Source organism: Jaculus jaculus, chromosome 10 (assembly GCF_020740685.1).
Source record: "Jaculus jaculus isolate mJacJac1 chromosome 10, mJacJac1.mat.Y.cur, whole genome shotgun sequence".
Classification (NCBI taxonomy): Eukaryota; Metazoa; Chordata; class Mammalia; order Rodentia; family Dipodidae; genus Jaculus; species Jaculus jaculus.
Window position 1 is genome coordinate 2,094,000 of NC_059111.1, and position 17,970 is coordinate 2,111,969.

Here is a 17,970-nt window from a genome sequence, read left to right on the forward strand (position 1 = left end):
CTGTTTTTAACAGTTGGATACCTTGGGAAGTCCTGTATTTGTGAAGGCAGGTGGGAGACAGTTGCTAGGTACCCATTTTCTTATCCTTTATCCTTCAGTCTCATGGTCTAGCGGAATGATCACAAGCACCCCTGACATTTGTCTCTGTGTATGAGAGCACATTATTAACAACTGGAATGCGTGCAGGAGGATATTCCTTGTCTGTCATTCCCTCTGCCTTTTAGCTTGCTGTATACCCTTTTTGAAATGTAACAAACTTTTCTTGGGACAAAAAGAAGTCACAAAACACTAACAAGGGAAGAATTTTGGGAAGAACAAACTCAAAGAGGAACTGGTCACTCAGCAAGAATACATTTTTTCTCGATAGCCATGTTTTGATCTGTGGCAATTACACAGGGAAACTCAACAGTAGTCCGCAATGTGCACTGTCATCAGCGTGCAGTGTACAGGGTCAGCTAGGCACAGAGGTAATCCATCCTGCAAAGTGACTGAGAGACAACTGGGGGAAAAATCAAATGTAACCCAAGGAACATGTGTTAATCCTAGGAAGGCCATGCTAGCATGTGGCTGGATAAGGAGAGGTAGAACAAGACCAAGTGGATAGTTCTGGGTTTGGAGAAAAGAATGAGTGTGGCAAAGAAAGACACACTGGGGCTGAGGAGATAGCTCAGTGATAAAGGGCTTGCTATGTCCCAATATGTCATCTTTGCTAAGAGAACTTAAGAAGTGGGATCTCTCTAGCCAGAGCACTCTTTGAGCCAGTGTAGCATGCTGGAAGCTGCAAGACCTTCCTCCCAGGGTTCACCTCTCTTACGTGCAAGAGGTCCTTCAGGTTTTGTGCATGTATATACGCACATGGTGTGTGTGCGTGCGTGCATGCATGTTCATATGTACATGTGAGCATCCATGTGAGTACACGTGAATGTGTGTGTGCAGGCGTGTGAGGGCCGATGGCCAAGCCTGGCTGGATTCCTCAGTTGCTCTCCAGCTCATTCTTCTGAGACACTATCACTCACTGGCCTGGAGCTCACCAAGTAGGCTATCCTGGCTGGCCAGTGAGCCCTGGAGATTCTTCTTGCTCTGCCTCCCCAGTGCTTGTCCACAGGTGTGTGCCACCATAGCTGGCATTTACATGGGTTCCGGAACTCAAACTCAGGTGCTCACTGTTGGAGATAGTGCTTCGGGTCTCTGTATACAGGCATCTTAATATATATGTCTGATTTCATCCTCAGGGTTAATTCCTAAACATGAATTTGTCAGGTTAAAGGCTATGTACATTTAAACTTGGATAAGTATTCTCAAGGCACATGGGGAAAATATCCATTTATTCCCACATATACAAATTTGGTACTATCGCTTTTTTATATCTGTCATTATGATAGGAAGATTTGCAATATACATCTTGATATGTTTTGATTCCTATAAAACATCACTATGCATACATATTGCCTATTTATATGTTATTTTGCATTTATATTGCTTATGCTGCATCTTTTGTTCATTTTTTTCCTCCCAAAGTGGACCAATAATGTTAATCATTTATTTAAAAGTCTACATATTTTCTACCTTGTTCCACATTAAAATTTAATACAAGAAACTTTAACATTGAGGGCATTTGTTTCCAGAAGAAGTGAAAAGTCCATATTTATGCAAGCAGCAGTGCAAACCTTAGTCATTTGAAAGTAGACATCTGTCCTAAGAATGGTTACATTCTAGCTCGGGCACCTTCAAGTTGGCCTTTTAGGCTTTGCATGATATTCACTGCTCTATGACTTGATTTCAAGCTCACAGCCACACTGAAGCTGCAGGGAAATGATTCCAATGCTATTTGGAGTGAGATGAAAAAACTTTCCAGTGGGTCTGGGGAAATTGCTCAGTGGTTCAACGTGCTTGTTTGTAAAGCCTGCCCACCTGGGTTCAATCTCCAGCACCCATGCAAATTAGGAAGAAACCCTGGTACACACATACACACACACGGAGAGAGAGAATTCAATTTTAAAAAGAAAGAACAGTTCACAGAGAGGAGTCCTTTGCGCATGGTGATCAGAACACTAGCGCCCCTCACCCCAAGCGTTCCGGACGTGCTTGGGAGCTCGTGGGCTGCCAGGGGTGCCCACGGGCAGGTACGGAGGACTCGAACTCTCTCAGCCCACAGCTGCTTCTCAGTGTGAGAGAGCATCAGAGAAGCACTTTTGTGCTGGTCCCACGAGGCTGTGTCTGCCGTAGCGTAAATCACTCAGTCCCAGAAAACCTGTCTGGTGCTAACTTGTCTCTTGCATGTCATTGTGACTAGCATGGCTTTACTCAGTTTGTCATCTTTCCTTTTTGGCCCCTAGAGGAGCATATGGGAGGCCCTCTGGAAGGACACACTATCACTACATGCCACAGCGACATCAAAATTTCTCCATGAAGAGGGCCACCCTTGCCTGCCCTCCTCTCACAGTACAGGGCAAAGGTCAGCAGCATAGTGGGGCCCAAAACCCACGTTTCCATTTAAGCCTTCTTTTATTTATTTATTTATTTATTTGAGAGCGACAGACACAGAGAGAAAGACAGATAGAGGGAGAGAGAGAGAATGGGCGCGCCAGGGCTTCCAGCCTCTGCAAACGAACTCCAGACACGTGCGCCCCCTTGTGCATCTGGCTAACGTGGGATTTGGGGAACCAAGCCTCGAACCGGGGTCCTTAGGCTTCACAGGCAAGCACTTAACCGCTAAGCCATCTCTCCAGCCCCATTTAAACCTTCTGTAGACAACTTTAGAGCCAAAGTGATCCTCCTTTTTATTCTCTTTTACTGTACTTCTTCCCTTCCATGAGCATCTCACCCACTTTAGTGCCACAGTCCCGGCCTGGAAGGGGCATTTGCCCTCATCTACCCCCACACGCCTTGGCAATGGAACAGAAGTCTCCTGCTCCTTCAGGAAAGAACACTCAGACTCTCCTCCCAAAGCATATCTGCAGACACGACTAGATTTATGTGTAGTTTCTCTACACAAAACATTACTTAAATATGCTAAACTTGTTAATGTACTGCTAGCAAGATGTAACTAGTAGTTGTTTTAAAAAGCTCTTAACAAACCGGACCTAAGAGATGTTTTGTTCTTTTTTTTTTTTTTTTTGGAGATGGTGCCACACTCTAGCACAGGCTGACCTCAAACTTACAGTGATCCTCCCTCAGCCTCTGAAATGCTGGGATTAAAGGTGTGAGCCACCACGGTTGGCCCTGAGAGATTTAGTTATTTTTTCTTTTAAGATATATTTTATTTATTTGAAGGAGAGAAAGCAGCAGACACAGAGAAAGAATGAGCTCACTAGAGTCTTCTGCCACTGCAGAAGAATTCTAGACACATGTGCCACTTTGTGCATCTGTCTTTACATGGTACTAGGGAATCAAACAGTAGCTCTTTTTGCAAAGAAGCTCCTTTAACCACTAAGTCTTCTCTCCAGCGCCTTAGATTTATGTTTTTGATGTTGGCTCAATAGTGTTATAATCCATCTTAGAGTTTAGATAAAATGTTTATTTGAACATTTTCTCATGTGTATATTAACAACAGACATATTTAGCATAACTATAAATATGACCAATACCTTTAGAAAATAAGATACAAATTAGAAACAATGTATCGTAAGATACCTAAATCATTTGATGTTTAACTTATTCAGTGAATAACGCCAACACAAACAGCATAGATTTTCAACTTCCAAATCTGACTTCCCGGAGGCAGCTTTTTAGGGGTTTACTCGTCATCATTTCAAGCCCACAAGGGCATTTGTTCCAAAGCTATTATTAAAAATTGCTGAAGACATCTTCTGACATCCCCTTGCACATTCAGAGGTTTTTGTTTCCTGTTCCCCATTCAGAAGCACTCGATGAAAGACAAAGCAGCAAGGGGCAAGCTGGCTCCTGCCGAATGGCTGAGAGCTCTTCAGTCTGAAACAATAAGGAAGTGCAGTGCTGAGGCGTCACTGCCACAGGGAACAAAGCCCAGGCCGGGCTCTGAGACTGTAAATGCAGGACTCACGTTCCTCTCTGTCCAGCGGGAAGGGTTAACTGCACTTAGCAAGCAGTCACTCAGTGGGGACGAATGGAGCCTGGAGAGTGCCATTTGTGGGTCCCTGTGAAGGTCAGATGTCTTCATGTGTTTGGGGCGGTAGGTGAGTCTCGGGAACATAGGACAAGTGAGGCCTAGAAGATTCCTCTTGAGGTTCACTATGTCTGAGCCAGACCTCTGTGTCTTGCTCTCTTGCTCCTTCCACGAGTGTCCTCTTGCTTCCCCTTTGACATTTCTGGCTCAGTTCTTTGCACCACTCCCCTGGAAGCCAGCATCAGGCTGACAGAGTACAGGATTCAATATAGCCACAGACACCTGCCTTTCCTCTGCAGTGAGCTGGGGTTTCTTAAGAGCTTGGTGGCTCTGATGGTTAATCTTAATTTTTGAACTTGATGGGGTGTAGAATCACCATGGAAACACACTTCTGGGCCTGTCAATGAGGGAGTTTCCAGAGAGGTGCAACTGAGCAGGAAAAACCCACTCTCACCATAGTCTGGAGTCCACGACTGGATAAGGGAAAAGCTTTACAGGTCTGCTTCCTGACCATGGTGTAATGTGACCAGCTGGCTCATTCTCCTGCCACCACACCTTCCTCACCAAGATGGACTGTCTGTTCAAACTGCGAGCCAAACAGCCCTTTCTTCTTTGTGCTAGGCAGCTTGCCACAGAGACAAGAAGAGTAACTAGCAGACTGCTTGACTTCACTCCTTACCCCTATGGCCTGGGGAATGTTCTGGGCCTCATGCACACATGGGGTGTGAAAGGAAACATGAATTCTTCCCAGAAGAAATGGAAGGTTGAGGAGAAACATCTCCTTCCTTCCTGTCAGAATGCAGGAATGGACATCTAGGGAAGGGAAGCGAGGTAGGAAATATGGTGTTGAAATGAAGAATGAGACCGTTTTTGATGGTGATGGCTCACTGCTTTTAAACCTCACCTCTTCCTCTTCCCCTTCTGCCTCGCTCCTGGGCAAACTGCTGGGAAAAGGAGGGTTCTGTCATATCAGTACAAGCTAGTACAAAGCACACAGAACTGTATATGTAAGATCCAGACCCCAGGAGCTCCCTGCCGCCAACAGGAGCGGCTCAGCCAGCATCCTTGCCCTGAGCTTGGATGGCCTTTCCAGACTCCTCCCAGAAAAATGTTGATTAACTTAGTAATAAACCTTGTTGTTTTCTCATTGTATAGGAAGGATGATTAACCTCAGCATATGTACAAAATTTGCTACTAGAACATGGCTTCTATAATAATGAAAGAGAAGGGTGGATAATAATAATAACCTAGTGACTTCTGAGTAAATGAGTTAGTTTTCTTTTCATTTATCAGTTTCATGCAGATCAGAAATCCTTCTGTGTAAAGGTTCAAGTAGTAAATAATTTAGGCATGCTTATGTATTTATTGCTATTCAACACTCACTTTATAGGAGGAAAGAGCCAAAGACCAATGGATGTGTATTCTAATAAAATTACTGACAAAAATAGACAAATGGCCAGATTTGACATGCAGGTAATTTTGCTAGTCTTTGCTCTAAACTTCATATGCTAAAAGTTGATCACTGTCATGATTAAGAAATGTGAACTTGGTGCCATGCGTGGTGGTGCATGCCTTTAATCCCAGCCCTTGGGAGGCAGATGTAGGAGGATTGCCATGAGTTCGAGGCCACCCTGAGACTCCAATAGTGAATTCTAGGTCAGCCTGGGCTAGAGTGAGACCCTACCTCAAAAAACCAAAAAAAAAAAAAAAAATGGGAACTTGGGCTAGAGAGATGACTTGGTGGTTAAGGCACTTACCTGTAAAGCCTGAGGACCAAGGTTTGATTCCCCACAGAGCTACCTCCCTAGCCCCTATTATAATATTATTAAATCCTAGGTCTGGACTTTTGGTGGTGGTACAAAGAGGTCATGAGTGCTTTCCTTCTCATCCATGCTGGCTGACTTCTAGAGGGGACATTAGAGCCCTAGATGGTCCTGCCTCTCCACCATAAGTAGATGCTATACTGGCCCTTTGACCTTGACAAAATAAATAACTGCTGTCATATCATAATTTATAATCTGAAATAAGATTGCAGATCCCAAAAGAAATCAATTGATCCCAACTCTCTAGTAGCCTCTGAGGTTTTTAGAGACGATGTCTCAGGAATTAAAAACAGCAGCATTAAATGAGCCTGCCTTGATTTGCTTTCTCCTAGATTTAGGCTTTCCTGTTTTTTCTGCAGACAGGGCTGGGAGAATGTGCTTTCTTCCCCACCACAGTTCACATTTCATGAGGGCAATGTGCTGACCAGCCTTTCCAATGCTGTTTTTACCCTGACGATATTCACCTTCCCCCTGCCTCTTCAAAAGAGTCCTTCTCTAATCAGCAGGCTGGGGATGAAGGAGTCACCAAGTGTGGCAGAAATTGTCTTCCTAGTGGGAGAACAGTGGTAGAGCAGGTGTTTGAATGTGGGAATGTCAGAGCACTGAGTGGAGGCAATTATTTCCCCCCATGCAGCTCAGTGGGGAAGAGAAATTAGCAAGGAAAAAGCAGGCAGCTGCTCTTCCCCGGCCATCATGGTCAGCTGCAATGAGAGGGCGTCACACACACCTGGACACAAATACAGCCAGTGCTGGCTTGGCAACCTCATCAGCCAGTGCCCAGGAGTCCTAGAAACTGTTTGCAGGCCTGTGCTCAGAAGACACTGGGAGCAGAGTGTTAACATGAGGCGTATATGCAGGAGCTGGAGGTAAAGCAAGTTTTTTTTTTTTTTTTTTTTTTACAATCAACGGGAACACAAAGGAATATTATGATATAGACACTCATTTATCTATGCTCAATGTTTACTCAAGTCAATTGACAAAACAAACATATTCTACTTTTGAGTGGATAAACTTGGGACCAAGAACTGCTCTCACAGAATGGTGTGTCAGTTACTTTTTCATTGCTGTGAATGAATACTTGGCCAGAAGCAACTCAAAGAAGGAAGGGTTTATTTCAGCTTCCAGGGTACATACATCACGGTGGAAAAGCCCTGGTGGAAGGACACTGAGACACTGGTCACATGACTTTCATAGTCAAGGAGTAGCAAGTCATGGATGCTGAGACACAGCTCACTTCCTTCTTGTTGTTCTGTCCAGGCCCCAGCCCATGGGATAATACCATCCACAGTTTGGTTGGGTCTTAATAAATTAACCTCAATTAATCTAATCTAGGAAATTCCTTACAGACAAGCCCAGAATATTTGTTTCTGTGGTGATTGTAAATCATGTACAGTTGAAAACTCAGATTAACCGTCACCAGTGGTAAGTATTTTAGTAGGACACCCTCTATCCTGACCTCTATGAGGGACAGGCACTCCAACAAGGCTTGCCAGGAGCACATGCTCTCAACTCCAGCTGCATGCAGGTGACTTTGAATGTTCCAGTTGTTCTGGGCACTTTCTTCTGTGAGGACTCACTTGTCTTTGCATCAGCTAGGGTGGCAAGGATCAGGAGGAAGATATCCTGACCCAGAAGCCATGGGAATTTCTAATGGAGGTACCCATACACTGGCAACCCCATACTGGATATTCCATTTCCAGAGCTATTTTGTTTCAAAGTAAATTGAGACTTCCATAGATGCCTGTGAGGGTTCAAGTGCTCCCTGTGCTGGTGGCCACATCATTTAATGTTGTAACATCAAAGCCCAGTGCCTCAGAATAAATGTTTCCCATACATATGGAAGTCTGACAGATCTTCCTGGCTGGCAGGTGACTACTCCCTATGGTTAAGTTCATAGACACAGGTTCTGCCTTATAGGGCCCCAGAGTCACGTTCAGGGACAGATGAAAACACAGCAAAGAATGAAGACATATCTTCTTATAAATACTTCGACCATGAAGAGACACAAGTTGCTTTTGTCTATGTTCCATTCATGGAAATTAGTTTGAAAGTTACACCTAGATTCCAGACAAAGATGAAATGCAATCCTGGCTTGAGCAGAACCAATGGAATAAATATGTATAATAAAAATTTATTAGATTAGCATACAGGATATGTTGGGCAGTCTACCAATAGCTATCTATACTGGAGCATTGAGGAACCCAGCAGCTTCTCAGTCCCTGAGACTGGATGCCTCATCAGTCTCTAACTGGTAGTGAAGGCCTGGAGGATTTCTGGAGAGAGATGCTGCCAGTCTTCAGTCCATGATAGAAGGCTGATAAATTCTCAATTGCAATACCCACAAAGGGAATCCAGAACAGGGTAGATGCACACACAGTAGAGTAACCAAAGAACACACCACGGAGTAGCACAGGCAAACAGGGGGAAAAGGAGAAAAGATTAAATTCTTTCTGAGCTTCTTTACATACAGTCCACCACCAGTAGGACTGCCCACTCTGGAGCAAGCCTGGTGGTCCACCACCAGAAGGGCTGCCCACTCTGGAGCAAGCCTGGTGGTCCACACCAGAAGGGCTACCCACTCTGGAAGAAGCATGTGGTCTACACCAGAAGGACTGCCCACTCTGGAGGAAGCATGTGGTCCATACCAGAAGGGCTTCCCACTCTGGAGCAAGCCTGTGGTCCACCACCAGAAGGGCTGCCCACTCTGGAAGAAGCATGTGGCCTACACCAGAAGGACTGCCCACTCTGGAGGAAGCATGTGGTCCACACCAGGACTGCCCACTCTGGAGGAAGCATGTGGTCCACACCAGAAGGGCTTCCTACTCTGGAGCAAGCCTGTGGTCCACCACCAGAAGGACTGCCCACTCTGGAGGAAGCATGTGGTCCACACCAGGACTGCCCACTCTGGAGGATGCATGTGGTCCACACCAGAAGGGCTGTCCACTCTGGAGGAAGCATGTGGTCCACACCAGAAGGGCTGCCCACTCTTGAGGACGCATGTGGTCCACTGCCAGAAGGACTGCCCATTCTGGAGGAATCATGTGGCCCACAGCAGGACTGCCCACTCTGGAGGAAGAACTTCTTCCTTCATTGTACCCTTCCTGGAAACTCCCTAACAGATCCATTCAAGAGATATGTCTCTTACTTGATTCCTAATCTGACCAAGTTGACAAAAGAACTCAGTGTCACAGGTGTCCTTAATTAACAATCTGATGGAATTTAGAACTATCTTTCCCCAGAGCTGTGGTGTACGTATGCAGGCATTCCCAGAGACCATTAACGATGGCTGGGGAGACCCATCCTCATAGTCAATGGCACCTCCCAAGGGGCATCCAAGGTAGAGAGGGCTCAGGAGAAAGCATAGCTTCCTATCTGCCTTTGCTTTTTCCTAAATAAGTGTGTGTACCATTGCTGTTGCCCTCCTCTGCTGATGCCAGACTCCAGCTTCTTTGACCTTTCAAGGTGGCCTAAATACCAGGAGCTCTCTGGGGATCTTCCAGGTCTCTGGCATGTATTCAGGGCTGCTGAGGTATCCTGCTTCATGGACTGAGTAGCGAATGAGCTCTGTACTTGTCCTGTGCAGTGCTCAGAAGGCCATTGCTGGACCACTCAGCCCCTGCCCAATCTTTTCAGAGGGCCCTCAGGTAGATAGCTTCATTCTAAGCCAAAGGCCAAGAGCAGCAGACTGGGAGGAGCTCTCGGTAGGAGTTGTCCAATAGTGATAAGGGATGTGGCAGGGCCAGTGGGGTTGGGAGCTAGGAGCCAAAAGGACAGATGAGTGAGTTCCTGTATGAGAAACACAGCCTTTAGACAGGAGGGTGGTGGCTGCTCCATGATGACATCAAGGTGGCCGGAAGGGAGGAGATCATCTCGATCACTGGAGAAAAGTGGAGAGAGAGAGAGAGAGAGAAACCCCTGTAATGATCTCTCTTTAGATTTGAACATAGCTACAAATATTTTATAATTTTCCAGCTCTTTCTGACCTATTTTAACACAATTCTTCTCCAAAGTTTATCTTTTATTTTATTTTTTTCTTTTTCAAGATCTTACCCAGGGACTTTATGTTTCTAGGGCATTCAAAAAAATAGAAGAAGAAATGTTTCAAAGTCTCTGGGGATCAATTTTCTCCTTGTTTCTCAGGAAATTCCTGTGGACTAGACAGTGCACAGAGCTTCCACAACACAATGTGCTGAACAGTGCCTGGTTGACAAATAATACCAGTAAGGTCCAGATGTTCCATTGCTCCCAGATGTCCCAAAGTACCCTAACTTTTAAGATCTGACTGAGTTATATTTCTCATCTCTCTAACAACCTATACCACTCAAAGGATTCCTATTTCAAAGCCCTTCTAAATACTGAGTAATAGGACCATCTTGATATGGTAATAAATATTTGGTCCTGGGTTCTAGTTCCTGACTCATAGACTTTAACCTCATTGAGGACAAGGGTGACAGAAATGTTTGCTTTTGTTTTTGGAAACCCTAACAAGCTTTTTTCCATCAAGCCAAAGTTCATCCTAGCAAAGATAGTCTTGGTGGGTCCTAGAGAGCTTTGAGGAGGGGACTGGTTGCAAGAGGAAATAGCCACAGGAGTTGAGAGTTGGTAGTTTCAACTATGACCCTTGTCTTCACTTTTTCAAGTGGAAAAGGGGAGAGGCTGGACCATGAGTTTAATCACCACTGGCCAATGACTAAATCAGTTATGAAACATTATAGGACCTTAAATGATGAAGTTTGAAGAGCCTACAGGTTAGTGACCACACCGAGGTCCAAGGAGGAAGGAAGGAGGGTCACATGAAAGCCATGGAAGCCCCATATTCCCATTAATTTTGTTGCATGCATCGCTCCTACTTGACCACCCAGAGTTGAATCCTTTATACAACTGATAACAGTAGGTGGAATATTTTCCCAGGGCCCCTGAGTAACCCTTTGAAGTTATTGCACCTGAGGAGTGGTCTGTGGGAATCCCCAACTTTGTAGTTGGTCATTTCAAAATACAGTTCACTCAGACTGATGATTGGCTTCTGGAGTTAGTGTGTATTTAGTCTTATCCCTATGGGACTGACCTCCTAACCTGTGGAGTCAGCAGCAACCCCAGGTAGTATCAAAGTTAAATTGATTCAAACATGGGTTAGTATCTGAAGAATTAGGGAATGATCCTTTTGTGTGTGCTGGAGGAAAAGCTCACAGAAGATAGGTCTCCCACCAGTGTCCTCCCCCTTCACTGGGTCATTATAGTCACTCACAAGTCACCTGGGCACACTATCAGTGCAAAGCGATGCCCATCACCAGTCGTGCTCACAGTCCCCGTCTCTGAAGTCTTTAGGTCAAGACACCTCAGCACCCTGTTGCAGACGATGAATGGGCAATGAGTACGTGATACCAGGGAGCCAGTCCATTCGTGGAAAAGGGTTTCCATCTGAAAGAAACAACACAGACACCCAAAGGTTGAAGTTCACGTCCATGCTTTCCTCGTGGGGCAGAGGAAGGTGTCCGCTCCCACACTGCTCACGGGGGACTCTCGTTAAACTCCTAAGGCAGAGGAGGATGGGCAGTTATCTAACTGAGTGTACAGAGCCTACCTTGAAGCCCATCATCCCATGTTCAAAGCTGGTCTTGGTCGCATCTTTGCTGTGTGATTTTGGGAGAAAGAATTGGCATTAGGCAGTTTTCCCTGACCAGAGGTGGACTACTTATAAAGAAAAAGGACTTAGCTCATAGTTTGGGAGCTCTAAGAGCATAGTGCCTGTGTCAGCTTGGGCTGTGGAGAGGAACCTGTTGGCTGTGTTAAGTCCATGGCAGATGAGATGTAGGAGCAGGTGATGACTTCACCATGCAGAAGGCAAGAGAATGCTGAGTGGGGCCGGGCAGAAGCTTTTGAAACAACTTGCTCTTGTGAGAAGTCACTTCAGGAGCCAGTTCCCTTTTGAAGGCAGCTTCCCAGTGACCTACAGGCTCCTTCAGCTTTGATTCCTGACCCCTTCCCTGGACCACACCTCCAGTGTTTAACAATTGGGGAACTAACAACACACAAACCACAAACCATAGCAGTATTCCACTCTGCCTCCATTTCTTACCTGTTAAATGAACATGACACCTGCCTTACAGGACTTTTGTCAGGATTAAAAATCTTGGCACTATAAAATAGCTCACTGAACCTGCTATGTGGTCGGCATTGTATACATCTCTCTTTTGTTACTCATAGTAATGGTGGGAAACCAGCCAATCTGTGAGTTCTTTCTTGGCTGTGTGCACTTTCTGAAATCCACACCCTTGGTTTTGTTCCCTCCAGAGAGAAAGGGGTAACAAGGAGTGGAACCTGATGCCAGGGATCTTTTGCACATGCTAACAGCATGGTCTGTTTTACTCCTAATCCTTCGCCTTCCATATCACTCATTCTTCATACTCAGCCTACGTTTGAGAGTCCAGTGTGCTAGGTGGAATGAGTCCCATTGTCAGTAATGATCGAGCAAGCTAGATACCAAGGAGTCCCACAGCGCATCAAAGCAGAGCACCCATGCTGCTGAGCACTCGACGCTTCATGAGCTGCGCGGTCCATATACTTTCACGATTCTCAGTGCTCATCTGATCAAAGTCTTTGATCAAAGATACATGCAGAGACTTCCAACATACCCTCAAAGGTTTAGCAAACATTGGTGGGGGGGCGGTTGGAAAGAAAGTAAGAGCCACAATGTGGAAAGGCATACTCCAAGGCACTGTCCCCTCCCTTAGACTGACTGGTGCATTTATGACCCCACTTTGGAAGGGTCCTCAGTGGAATTGAGTTGCAGGAGAAGGAACATAAGAGTATAACCCAACGGGAATATGACCCATATGCAATGTGTTCCTATAAGATACACACTTGTGATCACTTGCTCCGTGACTGATCTGGTGTTTAACTCTCTGTCTTGCTGCAGCCCTTGGGCAGCGAGCATGGCATTTGGATGGCACTCCATTCCATCGCAAGGGCCTATACCCATTGGTGACTCCTCTCACCATCCTTGTGAAATAAAGTGTAGTCTTTCTCACATTTTATACGTAAACAAATAGAAGTCTGTTGATGTGATAAAGTAACATACGTGTAAACATCTGTCTGTTTCTACTCTACCATGTTACAGTTGACCCCTCTTCCCATAAAGCACCACATTTCTGACTCGCATTGGGTGTCCTATGTTGTCCACCCACTGTCAATATTCTTAGTGCTCATCTGGTCTCCAATCAAAGACATGTCCAGGTTTTGTATCTGTGACAAGGCATAAAACTAATCTCGAAAGTTATTAGTGTAGATGTATGTGATAACTGGAAAATCGGTGTGTGGAAGGAGAAATTTTAAACTTGGTCTTGGCCAGAAATGAGCTGCAACCTCATTCAAGGCTCTTACATCTTTTGCCCCACAGTTCTTTTGTCCGTATGCTCTCCTTGAATTGTGACCCTTTATTCAACTGAAGAATGAAATAATAACATGCCTGGTTATGAGGACTGAGTGAGATGCTTTAATGAAAGGGTTTGACAAATAGTGTTAAGAGGAGAAATGACTTTAATGATTATTTACCTTGTTACTCATAGACCAAGAAGAATGGTTTTACTTTTAGAGTCTAGTTCTTTTTATTCATTTTTATATGCTTTTAAAAATATTTATTATTATTTGTGTGGGAGCAAATGTGCGTGTGTGTGTGTGTGTGTGTGCATGCCCGCGCGTGTGCGCGCGCACACACACACACACACACACACACACACATGCAACAGGGTCTTCTGCTGCTGTCTGACTTTACATGGTGGCTAAGGAATTGAACCTGGGCTAGCAGGCACCTTTAACTGCTGATCCATCTCCCCAGCCCCCAAAATGATTTTTTTTAACTTTAAAAAAAATTATTTATTTAGTTTTTATTAACATTTTCCATGGTTATTAAAAAATCCCATGGTAATATCCTCCCTCCCCCCCAAAAAATGATTTTTAAGACAGATGAGCAAATCATGAATACATAAATCATCAACAATCAGGGGTCTCTTAAAGAAAATACTTTGTGCCTTTATATTTTAAAATGTGCCCTATACATGTACAAACTTACAAAGTTGTATCACAAGGATTTTCATCATCACAATACCTGTAAATATAAAAGACATAAGATTTTGGATTTTGGCTAGTTGATGGTGATATCCCTCACACTGAATTAGATGGTCAACCCACGTATTTTGTGTTAATGGAAATAGACTAGGACTGGTGATAAGAGGTCAGACTGAATCCCACCAATGTAGTTATATCCCTGAGAGCCTCAGATATGAGCTAAGGGAAGTTTCAGAGCCTTCAGTTAGTCCTTGAGAGTACCCTGACAGGAGGAGAATTTCATTTGCCAAAATGTAGAGTTCTCACTAGACTTCTGTATGATAAAAGTCAACGGAAAACAATGCTTCCACTACATGCAGGATTAAAATGCCCTGGACTCTTTTGTAGGTAAGATATTGGTCACCCACCCAGCCAAGGAAAACTTCCAGCCAAGGAACTTGCAAGAGGTGGATGAGTATAGAGTCAAATAGAAGAAGGTAGTTATTAAGCATGTCAACCAGAGCTGGAGAGATGGCTTAGAAGTTAAGGTTCTTGCCTGCAAAGCCTAAGGATCCATGTTCTACTCTCCAGGTCCCATGTAAGCCATGCACACAGGGTGACACACATGTCTGGAGTTCCATTATAGTGGCTGGAGGCCCTGGTGTGCCAATTCTCTCTCTCTCTTACACTCTTGCACTAAAAATAAATAAATAAATAAAGTTCAGTCTGTTGGGCTTGCCTAAAATTTTTTTTCAACCAGTGACAAGCTTCAGAAATGAAAACTATAATGGATAAGAACATTTCTTCCATATGCTGATATAAATAAATTTATATACCTATTACTCCCTTTGTGTTCCCTCTCCTCTTCCTCTTTAGAAGTAGTAATATGACTGACCTTATAGCTTAGCTTATACTTAACAAACTATCAAAAAAGGAAGTTTAACTCAGAAGCAGGATTATCATCCAAGTATGTGCAGTGTGACCTGATGAGTGAAGGTTGCATCATGTTAGGCATAAGTAAAGTTTTGCTTGGTCTTCATTTGGGAGTTCTGTGTGGTGAGAAGCAGAAAAAATGTGAGCCATATTGGCAAGGGGTGGAATGCACTACTGGTTTTATTATCTAGTAGCTTTCCCCCTAGAGTATCCTTTCCTATGTGACTGGATAAGTGTTGGCTGCAAGAGATAATGATATAAAACTTGAGAATCAGAAATTAAACCATTGCTTTTGCAATTTATTTTTATTTATATTTTTGTAATAATATCTCATGCCTATTGCTGCTGGCTCACCTTGTCCCTCTTTGAGATGAGTACATCTTCCTTTTCTTCATCAACCCAGGCCAAGTGTGCATGATAGTATCTGCTTATGAAGCACCCATGTCGTAAAAGTAAGAATAGCTGAGACACAGTCATGGGTTCCCTTCTGCCTTGGTCTCTTACTTTGCATTAAGTTTTATTTCCCAAATGCTACACTAAATGACCGATTAAGATTTTAGTCCAAAACCTGCTCTTGGGTGACAAAATGTGTAATCCCCATGAATAACCCCAGCTCTGCAGTCACAAAATGTGTAATAATCTCCTTGAATAACCCCAGATCTGGAATTTCAGGATGTGTAAAATCCATGAATAACCCCAGCTCTTGAACCATGAAATGTGTAATCTCCATGATTAAACCCAGCTCTGGAGTCATGAGATGTGTAATCTCCGTGAATAACCCTAGCTTTGGAGTCATGAGATGTGTAATTTCCATGAATAATCCGAGCTCTGAAACCGTGAGATGTGTAATCTCCATAAATAACCCCAGATCTGGAATCATGTGATGTGTAATCTCCATGAATAACCCTAGATCTGGAATCACCAGACATGTAATCTCCATGAAGAACCCCAGAGTCTACTGGGCCAACACTCAGTCTGTAGAATAGCTACCTGATGTGCATGCCGCCTGGGGATGGATCCCAGCACCACATAAAAACTGGGTGTGGTAGTACAAATCTATAGTCACAGCACCACATAAAACAGTTGAACCACCTAGTTTCTTTCTCTTAAGCCTTATCTAAGCCTCAAGCCTCTTATTTTATTTTACTTTGTAAATGTTTATTTATTTGCAAGCAAAGACACACACACACACACACACACACACACACAGAGAGAGAGAGAGAGAGAGAGAGAGAGAGAGAGAGAGAGAGAGAGAGAGAGAATGGTCATGCCCGAGCCTCTAGCCACTGTAAATGAACTTAAGATGCATGTACCACTTTGTGCATCTGTAAGCCTCTTATCTTATAGATAAGATTCTTCATGGAGAAAGAGTCCCTAAAGTTAACAACTAGCTATGGAGTAGGGTTCCTTGAGCTCTTGGGACTATAGACTTCTATCGGGAGATTTAGCCCGTGGGCTCACTGTGTTAATTGTGTTATCTGTGAAAGAACCCAAAATTCTACATTTGTAAATAGCTAACTCCAAGTGGACTAGCCCTAGCATGCTACTGGTACCCTCTTAGCTGTTTGTGATGCACTAAAACCCTTCTTACAAGTGCCTCCAGGTTTCTATGCCAAGACCTGAATGAAAAAGAGAAGCATTCCAAAGTTATTTATTTCCCTATTTAACTGAGGTAGTTTATTTTTTTTTTTCCTTAAAGAAGAGGCATCTTGTTACCTCTAAATCCACTTAGACAAAAACTAGATGTTATTGACAGAAAGCCTGTGATATGCATCTCAGGTTTTATTTGGGGATTTTCATTTTGTCACATCCAGTTTAAGCCACCAGCCTAATTTAATTACAATTAATGAATCACCATTTACCCTGAGGCAGAACCAGGTTTTCTTGCTGAAGAGGTGTTCACTGCATAGCATTCAAATTCATGACCCAGACCTCAAATTAACGGGCTGTCCATTAAGAATGGATGAGTGGCTTTGAAGACTGCATTTATAGGTTGTCGGCGGTGGTCTCTTGCAGTCCCCAGTGGTCCCTTCGAGAGACACAGGGAGTCGAGAGGAGGATATTCAGGGCTACCTAGTGCCAAATGGGGTTTCATTACAGACTGGCCTCACCTTGAGGGGTGCGGTGGATAGAGTGGAATTTGGCTTTGCCGGGTCTGGTTCTGAGAGCTGCTGTCATCTCTGCTGAAACAATTTCTGTGCAGATGAAAAAAAAAAATCAGAGCAGTGAGAAATTGGATCCTTCCCACAGCAGGGGGTATTTCCATCCCACTTCCCACCCAAGGCTCTTATTCTTGGGGAAAAGGTAGGGGATATAATACACTGGAATACACTGGAAGATAAGGCCACCTTTGTGATCAGTGGATCTCTGGGAAGAGTAATATGACTTTGATGTACAAACAGGGGGTTCAACCTCCCACCCTCATTTGGTTCAGGCTGTGGTTGGCTAGCAACTACAACATCCTATTATGTGGCAATGTGAGGGAGTCAGCCGTTCAGGCTGAGATGGAAAGGGGTTTCAGCTTGTAGGATTGTTAGCCACACCATGTCTCCAGGGTGGATCACTCTGAGAGGGTGTCAAGGAGCTTTGTTAGGTAGCTTAGACTGAGCCCCAAAAGTAAAGGTAGGAATGTCTGCCCTCACAATCTCCACTTTGCTAGAGACCAAAGAATGATCTGACCTCTTCTCTCTTGCCTAAAGACATTCCCTAGACCACTGTTTTTCTATGAATAACCTGAGCCCCTCGCTGGGGGAGTTCCCATTTCCTAGAATTCAAATCTGATCCTGACATTGTGGTGGGTTACATCATGGTGGTTTCTTCTTGAGCCAGCCCCTAGTCCAGACTAATGAGCCCTCACTCTGGCTCCCCTGACCTGAAAGTGAAGCCCACCACAATAAGGTTATCAATAGACCCTTACCAGGGGCAAGGCTATCTTGGCTGCTCATTTTCTTCTACTCACTTCATTATGTCTCAACCTCCAGATTCTGATGAGTCTCCTTCCTCGTCTCAGCCTGGTGGAGTTGAGACAGGGGACAACCCTCTTGACAGCCCTGGACCCTCTCCTGTCCTCCACAGGATAGGAGCTCT